Below are 22,863 nucleotides of genomic sequence, written 5' to 3'. Positions count from 1 at the left end.
CAAGAAATGTAATATCAAATTTTCAACAATTAATTACCGAAAAAGTAAGAGAAAATGTTTCGAAAGCAAAAGAATTTCAAACAGTGTTGAATACACAGGGCAGTGTGCGGGCTTGAACCACCTTGAGGTCCGGGTCCGGTCCTGGGAAATTGAAATTCGATGTTTATTTACATGTATGTCTGAAATACATATATTAAGTACAATATTTATTGCATTTACAGAGACATAATCGTTTTCGAAAATCATCGTAATTTTACGCAATAACTTTATTCAAACTATTTTCTGATATTATTCAAACTTAGAGAAGAAAATGTGCATATAGATCCATATAGGAACATTTTCTTTCATAGGGATGAATAATATGGGCAAATATTTTAAATAAAAATTTTAGTATTCCATATTTCATCAACATTTGCTGTTACAAAATTATGTACCAAATAACAATAATTTTCATAATGCCCAAATTTCCAATATTCTGTATTCGACTCAGTTTAAAAAAACAATTTCTATCATTTAACCGACTGCTTTTTATGTTGCTATTGAAACAGCTTTCTTAAATCAAATTGAGAAAAAATGTTTTTAAAAATTAAATTAAAATTTTTGATCGAGAAATATTATCCGTTCATTAAACAACTCAGCTACAATTTATTTTATTTGTTATGCTACATTTCACTTCAATTTTATAACTTTGTATGCAACGCTTATTTTTATTACTATTATAAACTAAACAACTCCAATGTTCCTGGTATCAAATGAAAGCTCACCAGAAAGCACGGCAAATCGACTCATTTGGTCACCTTGCAGTAAGCCCTCTCCAAAGTATTAAATGCGCACACAAATACTCTAAGAAAATATTTACATTCATGTTTTACACTTAACACATGCTCCTGTTGTTTACTTAATTTTTGTAGATAAATAACAAAATTCTATTTGTTCGCGATACCTTGAAAAGTATTCTACTTATGGCAGCTGTTTTAGGTTGTGTTTCATAAAATGAGGAACAGGCACCTACTTGCACTATACATACGTACTAATGTATCAAAAGCTCATAGAAATGTTTTTATTTTTTTATTTTTTAATTTAACATTCGTCTGTAGGCACTTGCTATTTAGCAAATAGCAGAGACTATGCAGTGTAGCAAGATGATGTAGTTGATGATCTTTCGATATACCAATTCTTAATGGGCCGATTTTGACAGTTTGTACAAAGATAAAATTTCATTTATAAATATCTTCTGCATCTAGACTGTAGACTGTAGACCCTTTGTTTAAGTCTCTTGAGGACTTCCACGTAAAACTTGGCGTTGATGGTTTGTTCAGGAGGAACAAATTCACGATGCCTTTGATGTAAAAAAAGACAATGAGCATAGTTTTCACTTTGGATTTGCTCATTCTTTCGGTCTTCATCAGTGACCTCTTCCAAGCCCTCCAAAAAGACCTAGTGCCATCGAAACACATCACTTCTTGCTAAAGCGACATCTGAGTAAGCCTTCCTGATCATATAAAACGTTTCTGTCGCAGATTTACCGAATTTCATTTAGAATTTAATCGCGTACCTCTGTTTTAACGAACGCTGTATTTTCGGCTTGTACCACTCGCAGAAACACTTCGCACGAAAATGTTTGTTTTGACTCTCCAGGTGCTCCGAGACAACTGACCAGCCGCTCGTTCCTTAGATAGGAACGCCTTCTACCGAATCCAGTCGGTACGCGAACGTTCCGAAGTACAGTCGCGACGGAAGAAAATCAAAATCCTTTTACTTTCCGAACAAATCCTGTATACCTCGATTTTACTAAGCTCAATCATGGTCCTTAAAGCTAAAGCTGCTCTTAGTTTTGTTAAAGTTAAAAAATTTAGAGATCCGCTTACTACGAAAATCTTTTTTGGTGAGGCCTATATTGGAGTATGCTTCTGTGATATGGACTCCTAGTTGTTAAGTCCATTCGGAGAAGTTAGAGTCCGTTCAAAAATAATTTTTGCCTTTGCCTTAAATAATTTACATTGGCTTTCCTGGTTAAATCTTCCCCCATATACTTTTCGTTGAAAACTTATAAATCTACCTACGCTCACTAGTCGTAGGGAAATGCTTGCTATAATATTTCTTGTAAAACTTTTGTCAGTCTGCAGTCCATCTCTGTTGTCTGACCTTAATTTTAATGCCCCATTTGCTCAACCTTTACTTTTAAAATCTTTAGGACCACTTTGTTTGAGTTAAACGAACCAGTCCGAAACAAACATATACGGATGTCACGATTTCAATTCTCATTCCAGCACAATTGAACTGACAAACTCACACTTTACCATTAAAAAAATTATTTTATATACTCTTAACAAGTAGCATTAAAAGACAAGAAAAAAGGTTAACTTCGGCTGTACCAAAGCTCATATACCCTTTACAGGTACATTTCTTTTAGTAACTGTCCAGTTTGTATGGAAGCTATATGCTATAGTAATCTGATCTGAACAAATTTTTTCGCAGATTATGTTATTACCTTAAGTAGTAATCCATGCCAAATTTCCATAGATACCACGTCAAATGCCAAAGTTTTCCATACAAGCACTACATAGATTCCGACCGTTCAGTTTGTATAGCAGCTATATGATATAGTAAGCCGATCTGAACAATTTCTTAGTATCTTATAAAACAACCTGTGCCAACTTTTGTGCAGATACATTGTCAAATGCGAAAGCTTTTCATACAAGGACTTTATTCCTATCGTTCAGTTTGTACGGCAGCTATATGTTATAATGGTCCGATATCGGCAGTTCTTAAAAACTGAGGGACTAGTGCGTTTATATACAGACATACGGACATGGCTTAATCGACTCAGCTCACCATACTGATCATTTATATACATATTCCATAGGGTCTCAGACGCTTTCTTCAGGGTGTTACAAACTTCGTGACAAACTTAATTAACCCTGTCCAGGGTATAATATAATAAAGGAAAATATATTAAATAATTCTTAATTTTGGCTGTTGAAATATAGCTATAGCTGAGCAGCTGAAGATCGTAACGCTTAAAAACTTTCTTCCCTTTTATGACTCAGCTAATTCAGCTCGTTTGCGGATTGCGCCCCTCGCGACAGTTGGATGGGTGGACGGTAATGATATGTATTATTATTTTTTAATTAAACATTCTTAGAGTTTTATCGTGCAATATCATATTTAAACCTAACTGTCATCACAAGGTAAAAGAGCTAATACTTTAAGATCCACTTTTGACAGTTTGTAACTCAAAGTTTCATTTATATACACGCATATCTTCTGCCTCATTCAATGGTTGAACCTGAGATCCGCGTTTGGGTTTTGTAAATAAATAAGCATCATAAGAAAGCTAAGCGTCAAACTGTTTTAATAATGCTTGTATAGTATTTTGGCTGCGCATACATATGTTCTTATATACAAATATATACATATATGTGTTTGTACACTTCTCGTTGACTATGATTATAATTAATGGTGTCAGAAACAGTTGAATAATCAGTAATGTTTGGATATTGGCTTAGAACTGTACATATAACTGATGACTTACAAAGGGAATATTTTTGAAGAATATTTTTAAGTCTCAATTGTCATCTTTCAAAAAAGTAAAGATCAATGATTAAAGCATTTAATTCACATCAAATAAACTATTAAAGACAACTTGTACGACTTTCGTTGAATAAGTTTTTTTTAAACCAAATTGCCAAATTGAAAACTAATATTGCTAGATTTAAAAGTTACAATAAAAATACATAATTTTTCGTGAATTTTCGATACAAGTTTTAAAATCGTAAAACATGTACAGTAGAAATTCGATAATCCGACTACTCTATAATCCGGAAATCCAGTAATCCGAAGGGTTATATTCTTACTACTGGCTATTCTGTAGTCCGAATTAATTGCAACTCTGTAATCCGAATTGTATGATGTGCTCATATAATCAATGAAATGAAATGATTAACGGGAATTTAACTTTGTGTTTATTAGATAAAATAAAAATAATCGATGAAATAAAAAAAGGCAAATCTAATAAAGAATTAGCCAACAAATACGGAGTAGGACGTTCGACTATTTCTGATATAAAAAGAAAAGGTTATAAGCTTAATTGCATAACTGTTAAAATTAGTTTGCAAGTTTTAATTTTTTATACATTTGTTTTAAAGAGTATCGGAAAATGCAAGCGCTAAAAATCAAAAACTGCGTCAATCTTTAAGAGAAGGTAAATTTCCAGAGTTTGAAGAACGCCTATACTCTTGGTTTTTAAGGCAGCGGGAACTTCAAAAGATACTTTCACGTGAAATTTTATGCAAAAAGGTCAAACAAATGTTTAAAGATAGGTATGGCAGTGCCAAAATATTTAATGTGTCATATGGATGGTATCAAAAATTTAAGAGATATAATATCCGTTGTTTAAAGATTTGTGGCGAAAAACTATCCGCACAAGATGATTTAGTACCTGCATTTATACGGCAGTTGAAAGAACTTCAATCATCTGAAGACTTATGCGACACACAAATTTATAACGCAGATGAGTCGGCCTTTTTTTGGAAATTACTTCCTAGTCAAACTTTGGTACATGCTAAGGAAAGATCTGCGCCAGGAAGAAAAATGTCTAAAGAACGGGTTACTTTTCTTTGCTGTGCAAATAAGACTGGAGATCACAAATTGCAGATTATGGTTGTAGGAAAATCAAAAAAGCCGCGTTCTTTCAAAAATCTTCCTCCAGTAGAATACTAAGCATCTAAGAATGGTTTGATGACTTCATATATTTTTTCGCAATGGTTTCAGAATTATTTTGTTCCACAAGTTAAACAATACCAAACTGAAAACAATCTGGACCAAAGAGCGTTACTAATAATAGATAATCTACAATCTGAAAACAATCTGGACCAAAGAGCGTTACTAATAATAGATAACGCTGCATGTCATCCTACTGAACTTGCTTAAGAAAATTACAAATGTTTATTTTTACCCTCTAATTGCACCAGTTTAATTCAACCTATGGACCAGAACGCCATTAGAATAACCAAACTGTACTATAAGAAATCGCTTTTATGTCATATAATGGGAGGAGGTGGAGATTACGATAAGTCTTTGAAGTCTTTTACGTTAAAGGATGCATGTATTTTCCTCAAACATGCATGGAACAAAGTTCGAGAGGAAGTTTTAAAAAAGCGCTGGTAAAAAATTTCTCATGAAAATACCATCTCTGAAGATGATATTCCTTTGGCTACTCTTCAACAAAATATAATGTCTTCTTTAATACAAGGTGAAACTGAAACAACGATTTTTATGAGAGATCTTGTTGAAAATTGTATGAATATAAATGTAAGTAATGATAATTTGAATGAATGGATCGAAGAAAACTACGAAAGTGATATTGCAGACGATATTCTAACGTTGTCAGATCCTGATGAACCGGAAGTAAATGTTGAAAAAGACGAGCAAAACCCAAATGCTGAAGCAGTTGAAAATTTAAAAAAGATTATTCTATGGGCACAGCAAAAAGATATTGAGCAAGAGAAAATATTATTTTTAACGGATTTGCGAGATGAAGCGCTGGAGCTTTGCACAAAAAATGTTAAGCAAACAAATATAAAAGATTTCTTTAAATCGTAAAAAAAAAAACTTAACTTTTTGTAACTTCTCAAAGTAAATATATGTATATAATTAAGAGTTAAATGTTTGTTTTATTATTAATAAATGAATTCGTGTTTGGTTTTTTATTGAAATTTAGCATTTTTCTTATATATCTTCACATATAAAAAATAATTCAATAATCCGAATAATTCAGTAATTCGAATCGGGTCTGCAATCAATTATTCGGATTATCGAATTTCTACTGTATTTTTAAAAAATAAATTACCTGCCGTTGGATTGGGTTAATTGTTTTGATCTCATGGCCTCTTAGAATATAATAATGATATCAAACGATTTACCGATTTAGTTTTAGTTTACTTTCGGTCATCACAATCGAAACAATTAAGTTCTGAAAATAATACCATTTAAATGGCCTCCACGACTTCTTTTGCAGGAACGAATTCGATGAATCAAATTTTCGAGTCCTTTTTTCACTAAATCAAGTCGTATGACATGAATTGTTCAATATTGAGTTTCACAGCTAAAGAGAGTCTGGATTATTGCTAAATACCAATGACTTCATATAATACTGGAAGTAGTCTAATAATTAAATCACAACTAATTGGATGTTCCATACAAGAACAAGATTCCGATCGTTCACTTTGCATGACAGCTATATGTTATATTGGTCCGATATCGGCAGCTCCGACAAGTGAGCAAGTTCTTGAAGAGAAAATGACTTTTGCAAAACTTCAGATTGATATTTCAAAAGGTGTTTTACTAGTTCACGTATATACAGACGGACAGACAGACAGACAAACAGACGGGCATGGCTTTATATATATTATAGGGCCTCCGACGCTTCCTTCAGGGCGTTACAAACTTTGTGCAAACTTAATATACCCTGTTCAGGATATAAAAATTACAGATCATGACATATTAAGAATGGTCGAAAGAATGGCCTCTTAGAAAGTATATCATCCCTTTTGGAAAACTCAATATATAGGTATAGTATCATGTTTGCTTAAATAATGTTTAAATTTTTTCTATAGAATTGTTATAAGGGTTAAAAAAAGACTAGCGTAGTTTCGAAGTTATTTTCCATTAATACTAAATACATCTATACAAGGTGAGTCTTAAATACCTGAAATTTATGGAATTGCAACAAATATTTATTCAAAATATGTTCGATTAGACTCAGTACAGACTTTGGAACAATCAAACAGCGCATGCATAGATTTTTTTCATAAAGAAGATCGTTAAAGTTTTTGTACATTACATGAGTTAAACCTCCCCCTCACTCAACCTGGGAAAAACTGGCGCACTCTAATATACGTACGACCGCGCAATTCACCACAGCTGATGACACTTCAACGGAACTCACCACACCTGTGCTCCTACCCACTAAACAAAAAAGGATAGACAACAGGAGAGGAGACTACATTCGTTTCCACACTGCACCTCGTCGACACCTTTCGCCAAGACAATTCGATCTAAACAATTCATCAAGTCAATCCGCTACCATTCGATTCCCCACTGCGCCGCGTAAACATTAAAGTTTTTAATACATTCCGTTCTGTACTGCGCCGCAACAAAAGTTCCCACGCGCTAGAAACAACTTCGGGTCAACTCAATTCCTGCGAGCAGCATCTTATTTTCAACCCAACAACATTTGTCGCTGCGTTTAATTAAACATATCTACATATACATATGTACATACATATTTAATACTTAATATAATAAAATTAAAGGAATTGTGCACCAAATTACCTGAGTATTTTTATTAATCGCGGGTGTAAGTTGGTTTTGAATACCCTCAAATTGAGTGGTTTAATCAATATTTATGATATACATGAACCATCATTCCTCCAATTCTTGAAAGTCAGTTCTTTGATATGATTTCCATAGAGGTATTACTGGGTGTTATTAAAATGATCATCGGGTGGCACCCCTTTATCAAATATAATTTATAGAGGGTGATCCATTCTACCTACTTTTTTAAAGAAAAAATACAGAAAATTCAAATTTAATGGAGAATGTTTATTATCATTGAAACAGCATTCTTTGGGTGCGGATGGTCCATCCGTTGAATCAATTTTTCGCTTTCTCGTTCGAGCATTTCGACTGGTGAATGACACTCGCGATGTTTTGCTCCAAGATCTGTTCTAATAGACTTTAGACTTTACATATCCCCACAGGAAAATGTCTAACGATGTCATATCACATGATCTTGGTGACTAATAGACCGGCCCAAAACATGAAATTATTTGCTCAACAAAGTGTTTTCTCGTTTTCCCATTAAATCCATTGATTGATGCGATGCGATGCGGAAGTGACGCCTTCATGTTGAAACCAAATGTCGCCGAGATCACAAGCTTCAATGTCAGGCATCAAATAGTCGGTTACAATGGCCATCGGCAGTAATCAGGTCTTGGGTTTTTTTTTATTTTTCAGATGTTTGATTTTTCTATTATATAGGGTGATTTTTTAAGAGCTTGATAACTTTTTAAAAAAAAAAAAAACGGCATAAAATTTGCAAAATCTCATCGGTTCTTTATTTGAAACGTTAGATTGGTTCATGACATTTACTTTTTGAAGATAATTTCATTTAAATGTTGACCGCGCTGCGTCTTAGGTGTGGTCCATTCGGAAAGTCCCAATTTTGGGCAACTTTTTCGAGCATTTCGGCCGGAATAGCCCGAATTTCTTCGGAAATGTTGTCTTCCAAAGCTGGAATAGTTGCTGGCTTATTTCTGTAGACTTTAGACTTGACGTAGCCCCACAAAAATAGTCTAAAGGCGTTAAATCGCATGATCTTGGTGGCCAACTTACGGGTCCATTTCTTGAGATGAATTGTTGTCCGAAGTTTTTCCCTCAAAATGGCCATAGAATCGCGAGCTGTGTGGCATGTAGCGCCATCTTGTTGAAACCACATGTCAACCAAGTTCAGTTCTTCCATTTTTGGCAACAAAAAGTTGTTAGCATCGAACGATAGCGATCGCCATTCACCGTAACGTTGCGTCCAACAGCATCTTTGAAAAAAATACGGTCCAATGATTCCACCAGCGTACAAACCACACACCAAAACAGTGCATTTTTCGGGATGCATGGGCAGTTCTTGAACGGCTTCTGGTTGCTCTTCACCCCAAATGCGGCAATTTTGCTTATTTACGTAGCCATTCAACCAGAAATGAGCCTCATCGCTGAACAAAATTTGTCGATAAAAAATTTTCGAACCGACACCTGATTTTGGTAATAAAATTCAATGATTTGCAAGCGTTGCTCGTTAGTAAGTCTATTCATGATGAAATGTCAAAGCATACTGAGCATCTTTCTCTTTGACACCATGTCTGAAATCCCACGTGATCTGTCAAATACTAATGCATTGAAAAATCCTAACCTCAAAAAAATCACCCTTTACTTAGTTCACTGCTTGTGCAATTTGAGATTTCTTCGCTTTATTGACTGAAAACAGTAAGATAATCTACATGTGTTTCAGATAGAGGAGAATATTTTAGTTAAATAATTCGAAAATACTTCCGCTTTTTTCAATCTTCTCTGGCCCAACAATCAGCTTAATTTAATGGGACATACTTTGGTTTCTGGTGTTTTTAATCTTTTACAGCTTTTTCAAAGAGAGTAGTTGAAATTTCTCCCATTGGTTAGAGACCGATAATATTTTGCAAAACGAAACATTTTTAATATCTTAATTATCCGATTAAGATCTTTAGAAACCTTATTAAAATTCATTAGCTGGGTAATGAGTTTGATGTTACTAACGTTGTAGCTTTATCTTTAGTTTGAGAGTTTACAGCAGTTTTCTTTAATTCCGGTGTACTTTTCCAAGCTGCGTGTTGCATACTTGTTGTAAAATGTAAAATTTCAGCTTCTAATTACTTTGTATTTAATATAGAGTCATATTTTCTTTCATAGCGTTCTATGATCTTTCTAAAGTATTCCCAATATATATTTTTATTATTAGATGGGTGATGGGGTTGTGAATAGTACGATCAGTAAGCCGATTATATTGAACATATGTATGTTGAAGGAAGCACTCGAAATACATTCTTTACAGAAGGAGAATCGTAATGAAGTCCAAAATTTGTAAATATTTTTCAGGCGTAAGTCTGTCCATGAAATGCCAAACAATACTGAAAAAAAAAATAAAATGACAGCTTGACACGGCTCATGCTTGGTCTGTCAAAGAGGGGCTATTGAAAAGTCTACGTCTACTATGATCATCCGTTATATTGCATATATAAATACAAGTATATCTACATCAGAAGTTTTAGTTCGAATAAAAAATGATTGTAAATAAGTTTCAAATATTACCAGTTTGATTTTTTTTCATAATAGTCACGCCATTACTCAATTCCATAAAATATACGAAAAGCTTTTTGTATTTACTTGGCCCACAATCCAGAAAAAAATATGTTTTAGTATTTAGTTGTATTCGAATTACTTTATTAATAATATAGATATTTATTTGTTGTTGGGAAAATTTTTTGTTTTGCTTTTACCTCGTTTCATACTCGCTCTCTTATGGCTTTGCTGTAAATAATAAAAGTCATTTAGTAAAGTGATGAATCGATAAAAGTGAAAGCAACCCACAGATATTTTATTTTTTTGACTTTTTTCGTAAGCCAATTTCAATAAATGAATATCCATAATTTCACTTCTCTTAATTTGTATAAATGCTACCACCGAAGCCACGAACACCAGGCAATAGCTAGTAATAGCGCAAATACTACAAAGAGTGATGTGCTTGTTTTTCCAAAATTGTTTATTGAAATAAATTGTCCATATTCCAAAGAATCCTGTGACCTGAAAAATAAAAAAATTTGGTATTATGAAATACATTCATGAAAATGTTCAATTAATAATTTAATATAATTAAACAATTCTAAATTTGCTTACAAACATCTCTCATATATTTTCAATCGAAAATAAAAAGGATACTAAAAAGTATGTATACATATGTATATATAAATGATCAGCATATCGAGCAAAAGTTCCTCAGTTTCGTGTTAACGATTTGGAACTTTGCATACATGCTTTTCTCTCAAAGAAGCTTCTCATTTGTCAGAACCGCCAATATCGGACTCTAATATAGGGTAGTCGAAAAGTTTTTTTCTAATCAACTTATTTTTTTATTTATAATGCACTTTTATCAACCAAATATATGCTATTTTGGTAGACCACTTTTTGCCATTTTCCCGCTAGAGACATTATTCTATCAGTGTTAAGCTTCTCTGGTTTGTTGGCGAAAAACTGCGACAGGTAATTTTCACAGGCTTCTCTTTAAGCCGTTAAGGGAATTCGGCATTGACCAAAACAAATGGTAGTCCGATGGTCAGTGCTATACGGTGGGTCCATCAAAACATTTCAGCCAAGCTCGCCCAGTTTTTGAGGAGTCATCTAAGATGTGTCTAGCGTTGCCCTGATGGGAGACGAAGCCTTTCTGTTGAACAGTTCTGGCCGTTTTTTTCGATTGCTTGCTTCAATCTCATCAGTTGTTGGCAGTAAAATGTAGAATCAATCGTTCGATCAGACTGGAGCAGCTCATACTAGATGACTCCTTTCCAATCCCACCAAATACTCAGCATAACCTTTCGAAGCGTCAAACCTGGCTTTACAACCATTTGTTGAGCTCCACCACGCTTGAACTATGATCGTTTTCGCACATTGTTGTTGTATTTCATCTACTTTTCGTCTCCTTTTGCCACTCGCTTCAGAAATGGTTCGATTTAATTTGGTTTCAGTAAAGAATCGCAGATGTTATAAATTCAGTCCAAATAATTTTTCACAGACAATTCATGTGGGATCCCAACAGCGAGCTTCTTTTTGTAGCTTATGTGACGGTCCTATTTTCCATAATTTCATTGACTTTTTCAACGAAAGGTCGACCAGAGGAAGGTGCATCTTTCACATCGAAATTTTCAAATCACTTTTGTCACTGTGATTGAGGTACTATCTCCAAAACTTGCTTTCTGAACGCGTCAACCGTTTCGTAAGGTGCCAAAAACCGTTGATCTCATTATCAAGTTCAATCAATAGTTAACCAAATCGATCTTTTAACTGCTCAACAATGCCGTTGCTTTAGTCGATGTGTTAAAACTCGCATTGCCGTGGTGAATAGTGTTCTATCTTCAATTGTTAGTTTTCCAGTATTCTTGAAGAATAACCGGCAAAAAATAGTTATTTACGACTCATAATAAACCTTTCTACATTGTTGTAGTGGCATGTTTCCGACTTGTGCAATTTTACCCACAAAACAGGCAACTTTGCTTGGAAGTGCATTTGTATAATGCCCATAGTTGTCTCAATCTCATGATAGGTCACAAACCGTTTGCAATATCATTTTGCGCAGCATCAATAGTTTCCGAAACAACAACTGATTTTGGACGTCCTTTACGAAAATTGATGTACGATCTCAACTGAACTCAACATAGTATCCACAAATACTGGTCCTTGATTGAATTAAGTTCATCGATGCACTGTTGCTGAGATAATTCACGTAAAAAGTTGTAAAAAATAATCGCACGAATATGTTTCGCGATTTCATTTCATTTCTTGGCCGAAGATAAAAAATTTTAAGTTACTGTAAATAACACAAATAGCTCTCGTATGCCACAATATTCGGCATACTTTAGGATAATTTTATGAGTTGCCAGATTACAATATAATGATTGTCAAATCCCGAAATATGAATTGCAACCTACGAAGTGAAGTGGACTAGTGCACATGCAGATATGTTTCTTATGTAAGTAGCCATGACATGCTCTCCCTCTTAGTTTTAACCTTTTAAGCTATATCTTGGCTTTAGAGGCATCTGTGGCGAAATTGAACAGTGAACGTGCCCTCGCCTACCTTTAGGATTCTCAGGATCGACTCGATCAATTTCAGGCAAATTCAGTGCATAATACTACCTTGACATTCTTATATTACATTGTAAAATGATTGAAATCGGAAGACTGGCACTTCCCGTATAACGCAATTTTAAATCCCAACTGAATTTTTTCACTTTGCAGTATATAAATGAATATATCAAGACTTTGCACAAAAAACGCTTCTAAGGAATGCCTCCCCAGACTAAAAATTCCGAAAATCAGATAATAACTTTTCAAGGCCCCAGATACCAAATATGTGAACCCCCACTTTTTAGCGAACACATCAGTCAATCTGTAAGATATAATATTACAGTTCGGAGATAATCTTTCTCCGATAATCCTTAATTAATGTGATACAATTTCATTAAATAAAAGAAAATAAACTTGTATTATAATTTCGTGAATCTCAGAAGAAGTTTTGAAGATAACTAGCACACAAAAACCGATGTATGTACCATATAATATACTTGTAATCCATATAAATATATGTATATATACTTATATTTGATAATACAGACGTTTGATTTCTTACCAAACTCGCGAGTTTAAAGAAATCGCAAAAAAAGTGCAAGACTCGGTTGGCAACAAATGGTTTTGACGTTGTTTTCGCTGTTGTTGTTGTTGTGTTTGCAGACTGCCAGCAACCCGGTATCTGCTTTACTTGAGAACTCGTAGGTGGTGACATTGTCACAAACAAACTGAAGAGTTTCTTAAAAAGATTTCGCTCTGGAAAGTTGCACGTGTTCACAGTCGCTTGGAAAACAAACTGGATTGTAGCTTTTCAATTTATTTAATGTATTACCCACAAATAAGAATACTGCAATGAATAGCTGTACATTGTGTAAGAATTAAAAATACAAAAGTTGTGTTTTGTATAATAAAGGCTTGATTTGAAATGCTTATCATACGCATACTTCTACATACATGTGCCTAAATAAGAGATATGCATTCACGATTATACACCATATAACGGGTGATTTTTTTGAGGTTAGGATTTTTCATGCATTAGTATTTGACAGATCACGTGGGATTTCAGACATGGTGTCAAAGATAAAAGATGCTCAGTATGCTTTGACATTTCATTCATGAATAGACTTACTAACGAGCAACGCTTGCAAATCATGAATTTTATTACCAAAATCAGTGTTCGGTTCGAAATGTGTTTTCGCGCTTTAATTTTGTTCAGCGATGAGGCTCATTTCTGGTTGAATGGCTACGTAAATAAGAAAAATTGCCGCATTTGGGGTGAAGAGCAACCAGAAGCCGTTCAAGAACTGCCCATGCATCCCGAAAAATGCACTGTTTGGTGTGGTTTGTACGCTGGTGGAATCATTGGACCGTATTTTTCAAAGATGCTGTTGGACGCAACGTTTACGGTGAATGGCGATCGCTATCGTTCGATGCTAAACAAACTTTTTTGTTGCCAAAAATGGAAGAACTGAACTTGGTTGACATGTGGTTTCAACAAGATGGCGCTACATGCCACACAGCTTGCGATTCTATGGCCATTTTGAGGGAAAACTTCGGACAACAATTCATCTCAAGAAATGGACCCGTAAGTTGGCCACCAAGATCATGCGATTTTAACGCCTTTAGACTATTTTTTTGTGGGCTACGTCAGTCTAAAGTCTACAGAAATAAGCCAGCAACTATTCCAGCTTTGGAAGACAACATTCCGAAGAAATTTCGGGCTATTCCGGCCGAAATGCTCGAAAAGTTGCCCAAAATTGGACTTTCCGAATGACCACCTAAGACGCAGCCGCGGTCAACATTAAAATAAAAATATCTTCAAAAATTAAATGTCATGAACCAATCTAACGTTTCAAAATAAAGAACCGATGATATTTGCAAATTTTATGCATTTTTTTTTTTAAAAAAAGTTATCAAGCTCTTAAAAAATCACCCTATAGTTACATACACATACATATATACTTTGCGGTTTTGTATTATATTTAGAACTCACTAAATATTTGTTCATTATTTGATTATATATTTCGATGTATTATATACGATTTTTATATATGTACATAAATTCTCCAAATTTTATTTCATTTAAGTTTCGAACAATGTCTCAACTATTATCTTGAGTTAATAATTCTTTTAAAACATTGAAAGCATCAAGGCCGCCCTAATGGTTAACAGCTAGGGTTGTAGGGCGAGAAATTTTCAACCTGTCTTACTACCAAGGATGACGGTCTCGTGTTCACCCCGAAAATGGTTTTCAAAGCATTTATAGAACGGTGTAGATCTGCTGTCTCATCGCTTTGCTAGTATTTATAATGCTTGTGTCTTAAAGTTGATGGCCGAAGGCCAAAGTTATCTTCAAAGCTACTCCTTGCCAAAATCTTAGAGACCGATGAGGATCTGTGACGATCTCATGAAACAACAAATCCCGATAAGTCATTTGGAATTCAGGCAGCATGCGTAATTAAGATGAAATCAGTTGATACCGTTCTACGTGATGTAGTTGGGACAATCAAACGATCCTTAGAAAACCCAGAATTCACCTTAGCGGCATTCGTTGAGGTGGAAGGTACAGTCAACAATGCTACCACAGCTGCACTATTATCGGCTATAGTTAAAACATGTGATAAGCAATATATTAGAGAATTATTAACTATCCTCGATAGTGGTATTTTCAAGGTTGTCTGCTACGTGGATGACCACGCCGTTCAGTGTTCAGTGTTTAATCAGTGTTGAATCTTAATTAAGAGGGCTCTTAAGATCCCCGTATGGGTGGAAGATCACGGTATAACTGTGACATATGTATAACAGAAATTTGTCTTTTCCCAAGAAGGATAAAAATCTTCCATTTCAATCTGACATATAACAGAAATTTCTCCCCTTCCAAGGGGTAGAACAACTGCACGCTCGAACTCGGTCAAATATATTTATCTGAGTTTAGTTAAATTGATGTGAAAATGTTAAGAGGAAGACTTCCAGGGCACTTCGAATCTGGAAATCCCGCAGAAGAGCCATCGGCCTTCGACATTCGGCCAATATACATACATTCAAATGAGGTATGAGGTAATGGTCACGACCAGCCGGCTCATGTTTTTAGGCCACTGAACCTTATTAATGACATCGGGTTAAACTCGCAATGGCGAGAAAAGAAGACCTAAGAAAACTAAACAGTAGAGAAGATTGGAACAATGGCTCTGTGATCGATAGTTCCAATGGTGAAATCTGAATATTCACCGATGGATCAAAGGCTGCAGGAACGGGCTTCTTCTGTAGTAATCCATATGACTACAATTCGGTATCTCAGGCAGAAATTGTGGGCATAACAGAGGGTGTCAAGTTTCTGCTCTAACAGCAAGTCTATAAACATTTTAGTTGACAGCCAAACGTAAGTTGACGCCAATAATAAGTGTCATTGCGTTAGTTTATGCAGACTTTTAGTAGGTTACTGTTAACATCATCTGAGTGTCCGGTCATATACTTAAGAATATAAGAAAATGAAAAGGCACACGAGCTAGACCACTCGGTGTCCTTTAAGAGTTGTTTGAAGCAGTGGACCCCAAAAGAACACCTCAAGTAATGGAATACAAGCATCTCAGGGTATACCACAAAGTTACTTTGGGGTAGTGTTGATGGTGGTCAGACCAACAAAATCCTACTTCTAATCAAAAGGGAGCTTAGCAAAATTGTGGGAATCATCTTAAGGCACCTACCCTTAAGATCTCTTCTTCAGAAAATGGGAAAAGTGTTTTCGGTGAAATGCAGGGCATGCGCGGGGGAAGATGTAGCACTGGAGCATTATCTATGTGAATGCGCAGCCTTCAGCCGGATGATACGGATATTCCGCGGTTCCTAAAACTCCAATTAAAGGACAATGTGCAGCTGGGGTGGAAAAATTCACTAAATCCTCTGAGTTCTTGTATAAGGCTTAAATCGGTTACCACCCGGGAGCACAATGGAACAATGGATGGCCTAAGTGCGACCGCCGCGGTCCCTTTTCAACCAACCTACCAACGGCTATAAGTAAGCTGGGAGCCTGGACAATTCACCAAGACCAAGAATTTATTAAGCCATGGATTATATCTTTTTTTTAGCAAAATACTCGTATAAACGATAGAGGCATACAAATAATGACTATGTATGGGAATGTATGTGTGGGTATATGACTCATTGGGTTTTCGATAGTTGTTGATGTAGTTGCTTCATCTTGCGGTGTAGAAGATGGTGGATTCATTGTAAACTTTTTGATTTGGAATGGTCACTTCACTTATTATTTTTTTTGAAATACCATAGTGGTTGTTGCTTTAGATCTCCTCACTTTCAGAGGTAATAAGAATGAAATGGTAATTTCAATTCTATTTAAAAATTTGCCCCTACCTAAAAGTTCGACCCGAATTGGGGGACATCAGAATTGGTTTTAGAGGTATGATTCCTTCGGCAAAGTTTCTTATTTTGATCCCTAGAATATGATTTTCATAGAGCAATGGGCGATTTTTTTGCCTCCCCACAAATCGACCCGGCCTACTATGTAGGTAGGTGTAAGCACTAACAATCATATTAATTTCATCAAACGCTTTCAACGCCAATGAGAGGTTTTGAAACCCTTAACAACAAATTTTTTAGTTATTTTCGTTAAGCTTTTATTTTAGTTACTCTTCGCTGGTTTCGCAATTTGTAATTAATTGTTATTACCGAGACCATAGCAGTTATCCTAAAGTAGCCAAGCACTCTGGCTCCTACAGCCAGTGTAATAATGCTGCAAAGCTTGAACTATTACTTGACAAAACAATAATTGCCAATTAATATCGGGTTAATAAAAGAAAATTTATTACAGTTAAACGACGCCCCCTGCCCCCTGCGTACACAAATGATTGATTGAGTAATTCTGGTGGGGCAATGTAATGGGCGTCAGACGCATGACGAACGCCATAATAAAATGATATAGTGATGAAGCGATGTAAGGGTAGCACCCAAGAGAATGGTTTACCACAATAAAAGTTGTACAATAAAATCAAAGACGCGAAAAATTCGGCGCCAATTAAGTGCCGACAAATGCGCACTTACTGCAATGGAAAGTCGCGTAAAATCGCGCGAGATGTCAAGGCAACCACAAGAGCATAAAATGTTGAGTGAGTGGGTGGCCTGGGGATAAGACTAAGTGCCATGCTTCTTACTATTTTACATAGATATGACTGTGTATGCTGTCATTAGGGGCTTTGCGTCGCTAATATCGATTAAATGTGAATTTGATTTGGCGCAAATAATTGTTTAATTAATTTAATTGATACGTCTGTATGTGTCAGTGCATTGACAGGGCAGGAGGGCAGGAGTAAGTGTCCAAACAGCAATAATGGCAGCAGCAAGATTTTATTGACACATCTGCACGATACCCCTAACAAGGCAAAACAAAGTGCTGCCCCCGGCTAGCGTTCCCCAGTCTATATTTGGCAGCCCATTATTGCCTGCCGCTGCAGCCAGGCACCACCCGTGCGGCTGATAATAACAATATCGATGACTGCATTCGATTTGTTTAGGCTACCATTATGCTTGTTTACTGGGCTGTGTGAGTGGCTGAGTGCTGGCATGCTGGTAAATAGTTGTGAGTAATGAGTTAATTTGATTTCATTTACGTTCACTTAGGAGCACACTTCGTCGATGTCTGGTCCGTTGTCCTTCGGGATGCTGTGGGATTTCGGCAATAAACGCCTTTGTCTGCACAACTCAGAAAATTGATTTTGCCTTAAAGTCTGGCAGACTTTAATTCATCATTAATTCAACCTCATCACACCGCTTACAGCGCTACCACTAAACATACTTGTTTTATTTTTGATGGTATTTCGTGTAGTAATGAGGTTTCATTGTCCCTCTGTATGTATGTGTGAAAGCATGTAAATCTAGCTCCTTCGCTATCAGGTTCACCTTTGAGTGAATTGTTTGATTTTGCGCGCGAATTTCTTTGCAACAAATCAACATGTTTGCTTATTCACTGATTTCACCTAAATTGGCAATTAAGTATTTGAGTTTGTTTTGCAATTGGCGAAAGTTTTGTCCGTCACTTTGATGCGATTGTTTACCTGAAATTAATCGTCGTAATTAAATGACAGAGAAATTGAAATGTTGTTAGCATCTTATTTCTACTCTGGTTGTTTATTATCCAAATTAAGCAAGCACTGTTCGGGGAATTATTATATTTTAGGCATTGTGCCAGAATTTGTGTTAAATATTTAGACTTAGTACTCCTGTGTAATTAATTTCATTTATATCTGTATGTTGTATATGATATTCATAGTATATAGTAATATTTTCAGGATGAGGAGACAAATTGATTTTGATTGATTGCGATTGATTGTTCTGCAGGCGAAAGCTAGAGTAAAAAATTAGATATTTCATTGATATTTGGTTTTGAGTTTCTGAAAAAGGTTGATGATTTAGCATCGCTCGAATATATATTCGGACTGTTGATACGCCCACAATATGATATCATTAAAACAGGAAGCGGCATAACAAAAATGTGATTCGTAGGATCACAGTAGGGAAATGCATAAGTCATTAAAAGAAATGCTTTAATAAGGCGCGTCGAGGTGTCTAATGCCCGGTTTTATAGTCCATACTTAAATTGTGCTTAAGATGAAACAGGAAAATAGTGTTTTACAGTTCATACTTAAGTTATGCTTAATTACTGAAAATGGGAGACTTAAGCAGTGCTTAAGTAACAGCTGATTTTTGTTTTAAATTGTTTTGAATTTTCAGTTATTTGCCAAAAGAAGAATAATAAGAAATAAGAAATAATTTTTGTGAAAAAAATATGGAATCGGATTGGGATTTTCACCAGTTCCAATAGGTGCTCCGACTTACTAGCGATGAAATTCGGGGTTCTTTTGTTGTTTTCATCCATTTTCTGTATAACTTTTCTCGCAAATTTATGTATGTATTGTCTGTTATAATTTAAATATTTCAAATATATTTTTATGGATGACATTTGTAAAACAAATGTTGCACATAACGTTGCCATATATCATAATAAAATTTTATAGAAATTAAGCATTGACTGTGTAACGCAAACAACTCAGTCTGCAACAATGATAAGCTAAGGTTTTAATTGGGCACAACTAGAGTATGGACTGTGAAACCGTCATGTCAGAGTACCTAGCGAAAACAAATATTCGCTGTTTTTTGAATCACCCTACTGCACAGGTTCTCACGCGGCTTATAGTCCATAGATTTCATAAGTATATTAAGACAATTTTTCGCCTCACTATAAGGGGGTATTCTAGTCTAGAAATGTTATTTAACGGCATATTTTAAAGTCCAATAAAAAAAAACTAAGACCATTTTTACTATCCAATTTTTTATCAGATATTTATTGATATTTTAAGAATACAAAAAAAAAAATAAAAAAAAATTGTGATAATTTGATTAATTGCGGCGTGGTGGCGTGGCGGAGGTTGAAAATGAGGGTGCGCCCTTCCTGACACGATTCCAACACTTTGGGTGATTGAAAAAAAAAAATTAATCACTACAAATGCCGCTATCGTCTGAACTAGGATAAATAAAAAAAAATTTCAGTAAATGGCGACTGTTTGAATTTTTTGCCCGTTTTTTTTGGCAAAAATCAAAATTTTTTGAAAACAGTAAAAATCAAATTTTTTTAATAATCCTAGTTCCAACCATAGAGAGATATATAAAGAAGGTTCACACCAAATTTTAAGTTTAATCGGTTGATTAGAACTTGAGAAATCATGTCAGAAGTGTTGAAAATAGTAGTTTCGAGTAAAACGCGATTAAAGTTTTACGTTATACGATATTCGCTCAACCGTTATACGATATTCGCTCACTAAAACGGCTATAACTTTGAAAATAATCTGAATTTTGAAAAATACTTTCAAGCAGAATTTTTTGAATATCAAAACTATCGAAATATGAAAAAAAAACGATTTGTTAAAATTTTTAGACTAGAATAACCCCTTAATATAATTACTTTTTAACATACGAGGCGTCTTTATCTCGTCAAGAGAAGCGTAAAACGTCGTCCTTTCATGGGCCTCTTCAGTTTAGGGAACAAGAAAAAGTAACAGGGGGCCAGATCTGGGGAATACGGTGGCTGCGGCATCATTAGTGTGTTGTTTTTGGCCAAAGAGTCGCGCACAAGCAACGATGTGTGAGCAGGGGCGTTATCGTGTTGCAAAAGCCAATTTTTGTTCATCCACAAATCCGGGCGTTTAATAATTCTTATTGACCGGCGTAATATTTCTTATTGACCGCTCTTCCCTGTGGCAAGAACTTATGATGCACCACGCCCCTGCAATCGAAGAAAACTGTCAGTTACGATTCGCGATACTTTTTGAACACATCTCGTATAGTATTTCTCAATAGAAATTCGTATCTTGAAAATTCCATCAATACAATTTTTGCGAACGTATTTTATTACAAATTATTTTTACAATGCAATGTCGTCATTTTAAAAAATGTAAAACTTGGGAATCATATGCACGTTAAATTTTTGTTATGGCATTTTTTGTTGCTTTTGAGTCACCTCTTCGATACAATAACAGAATCAAATAGACGGTTTATCTCCAGTTATCGACATTAAATTTATTACATTTTTGTGTCTCGGCTACACATATTTCATTGCATTTTAAAATTCTTAACTGAATGAGAATTTTAACGAGTTGGGAGTTTAGAATATTGTAAATCTTTTAAAACCAGAAGGAGCTCGACATTAGTATGCCGAGCAAAGGGAAGTTATTAAAAAATTGGTTTTGGAAAGAAGGGTTCGCCTATATAAGGCAGTATTTGAAAGTTATCTATGGAATGATATTAAACTCCAAACATTCTAAAGATGATGAGCTAATTAAAAGAATCGTTAAAAGGTTCCAGACAGTTAAAAAATTAATTTAAAATGGCAATATCAACTCAATATACATATTCACGTATAAGGAAAGGGTTGATCTCTGTTAGTATAAAAGCACGTAGTCCAAGAAAAGTACCTTGACTGAAAAGTGTGCTCATAAAACGGCTACTTGTATTTCCTAGAAAGTTTGTAGACGAACCTTTATGGGTTTAACTCAAGATCCTATGCAGCGATGAGACAAAAATTGTTCACTTTGGTAATTTACTTAAAATTGTTGTTAGCTAAATTTGGAATACATTCACTTTTTAAATGATTGAAAAATTACATATAATATAGTTACCTATATATCTTATCGACTTACTCTTTGTCGATAGCATTTTGAATCATTTAGATGAAGGCTTTTCCTATAAAGATTTTTCGAGTCATTTTGAATATGAAGAATTTGATAAAATGCAAAGAACAATAAGAACTGAATCAGTGGCTGATATTCATCTCTTTTGTTACTAGTCTATAATAGTTGAGTGAGTTTTTAGAAATTGTTTAAAATTTTTAATTTTCTAAAAAGCATTAAATCTGTCCAAAAATGCACGCATATTGATTTCACGGTAAACACGGAGGACTTATCTACAAGTTATGATATGGAGAAAGATGTTTGAGTATTTGAAATAAGCTATTCAGTTTGACAATGTATGAGTTGACGCCGAAACAGCTTAACAGACTAGTTTACACCAATTATAGCACTAAAAAAGAAACCAATTGGGGGACGATGGATTTTCAAAGAAATGGATCCAACGAGGTTTTAATTGCATTTGCTAGTGTTTTTTACATGAAAATGGGAAAAGGCATATCACAATCAATATCCTTACTTTTCAGTATTAGGAGAGAACAGTGGCAGATATACGGGAGGGTTTTCAAGTTTGAAAAATAAAAAGTGATTTTATCGGCGAAAAATACTTACAAATTCAATAAAGTGTATGGAGGGTAGAAAACGTAAGTATTTTAGGGAATAGCAAGTAATTTAATTTCATTTGTAAATTTATTGAACGAACGAAAATACTACGAATGCAAAATAAAAGACCACGCGAGCTGACCCGGATGTGTCTACTCATTACACAAGCCCATCAAGATAAGATAAACATACTCACATTGCACAATATTACCCTCTTTGAAAAAACATGTATAATTTATAGCAGTATTTATTCAATAAACTTTAGGAGTAAATTAACAGAAAAAGTTCCATTAACATCATCACAAACATCTATGTTAACTTTTGTAGAACTAATAGCGCCATCTAGTGTATGAAAAATATCTGTTTATATTCCCTCCGTTTACACAGTATTTGGCAATGTTAACTTTACATAGGACTTATAGAGGGGATTTTTTTGTAACATAGCTCTGCTAAATTGCTATAAAAGTTGTGTCGCATATTATTGCCATAATAAGCACATTATAATATTTGGTTTATGTATGCAATAGAAAGTGGAAATACGTACTAAAATCTATCAGCTTTTTTCTTTGCTTCAAACCGGAGTGCGACCTCACTAGAATTAAAAAAAAATTGTCATCAAACACTAGTTAACAAAAATAAATAATTTT

General features: G+C 34.8%; 1 long non-coding RNA gene across 1 annotated transcript; it reads right to left on the bottom strand.

The window, feature by feature from the left end:
- Positions 1-10,007: 10,007 nt before the first annotated feature.
- On the bottom strand, positions 10,008-13,290 carry LOC109579353 (uncharacterized). Its single transcript, XR_007422703.1, has 3 exons — positions 12,988-13,290; positions 10,177-10,389; positions 10,008-10,116 (listed from the first exon to the last, which is right to left on the bottom strand). It is a non-coding gene; the product is annotated as an uncharacterized LOC109579353 (long non-coding RNA).
- Between the last annotated feature and the right edge of the window lie 9,573 nt (positions 13,291-22,863).

The sequence above is a fragment of the Bactrocera dorsalis genome, chromosome 4, assembly GCF_023373825.1.
Source record: "Bactrocera dorsalis isolate Fly_Bdor chromosome 4, ASM2337382v1, whole genome shotgun sequence".
NCBI lineage: Eukaryota > Metazoa > Arthropoda > Insecta > Diptera > Tephritidae > Bactrocera > Bactrocera dorsalis.
This window is presented reverse-complemented; position numbering and strand designations above follow the sequence as displayed.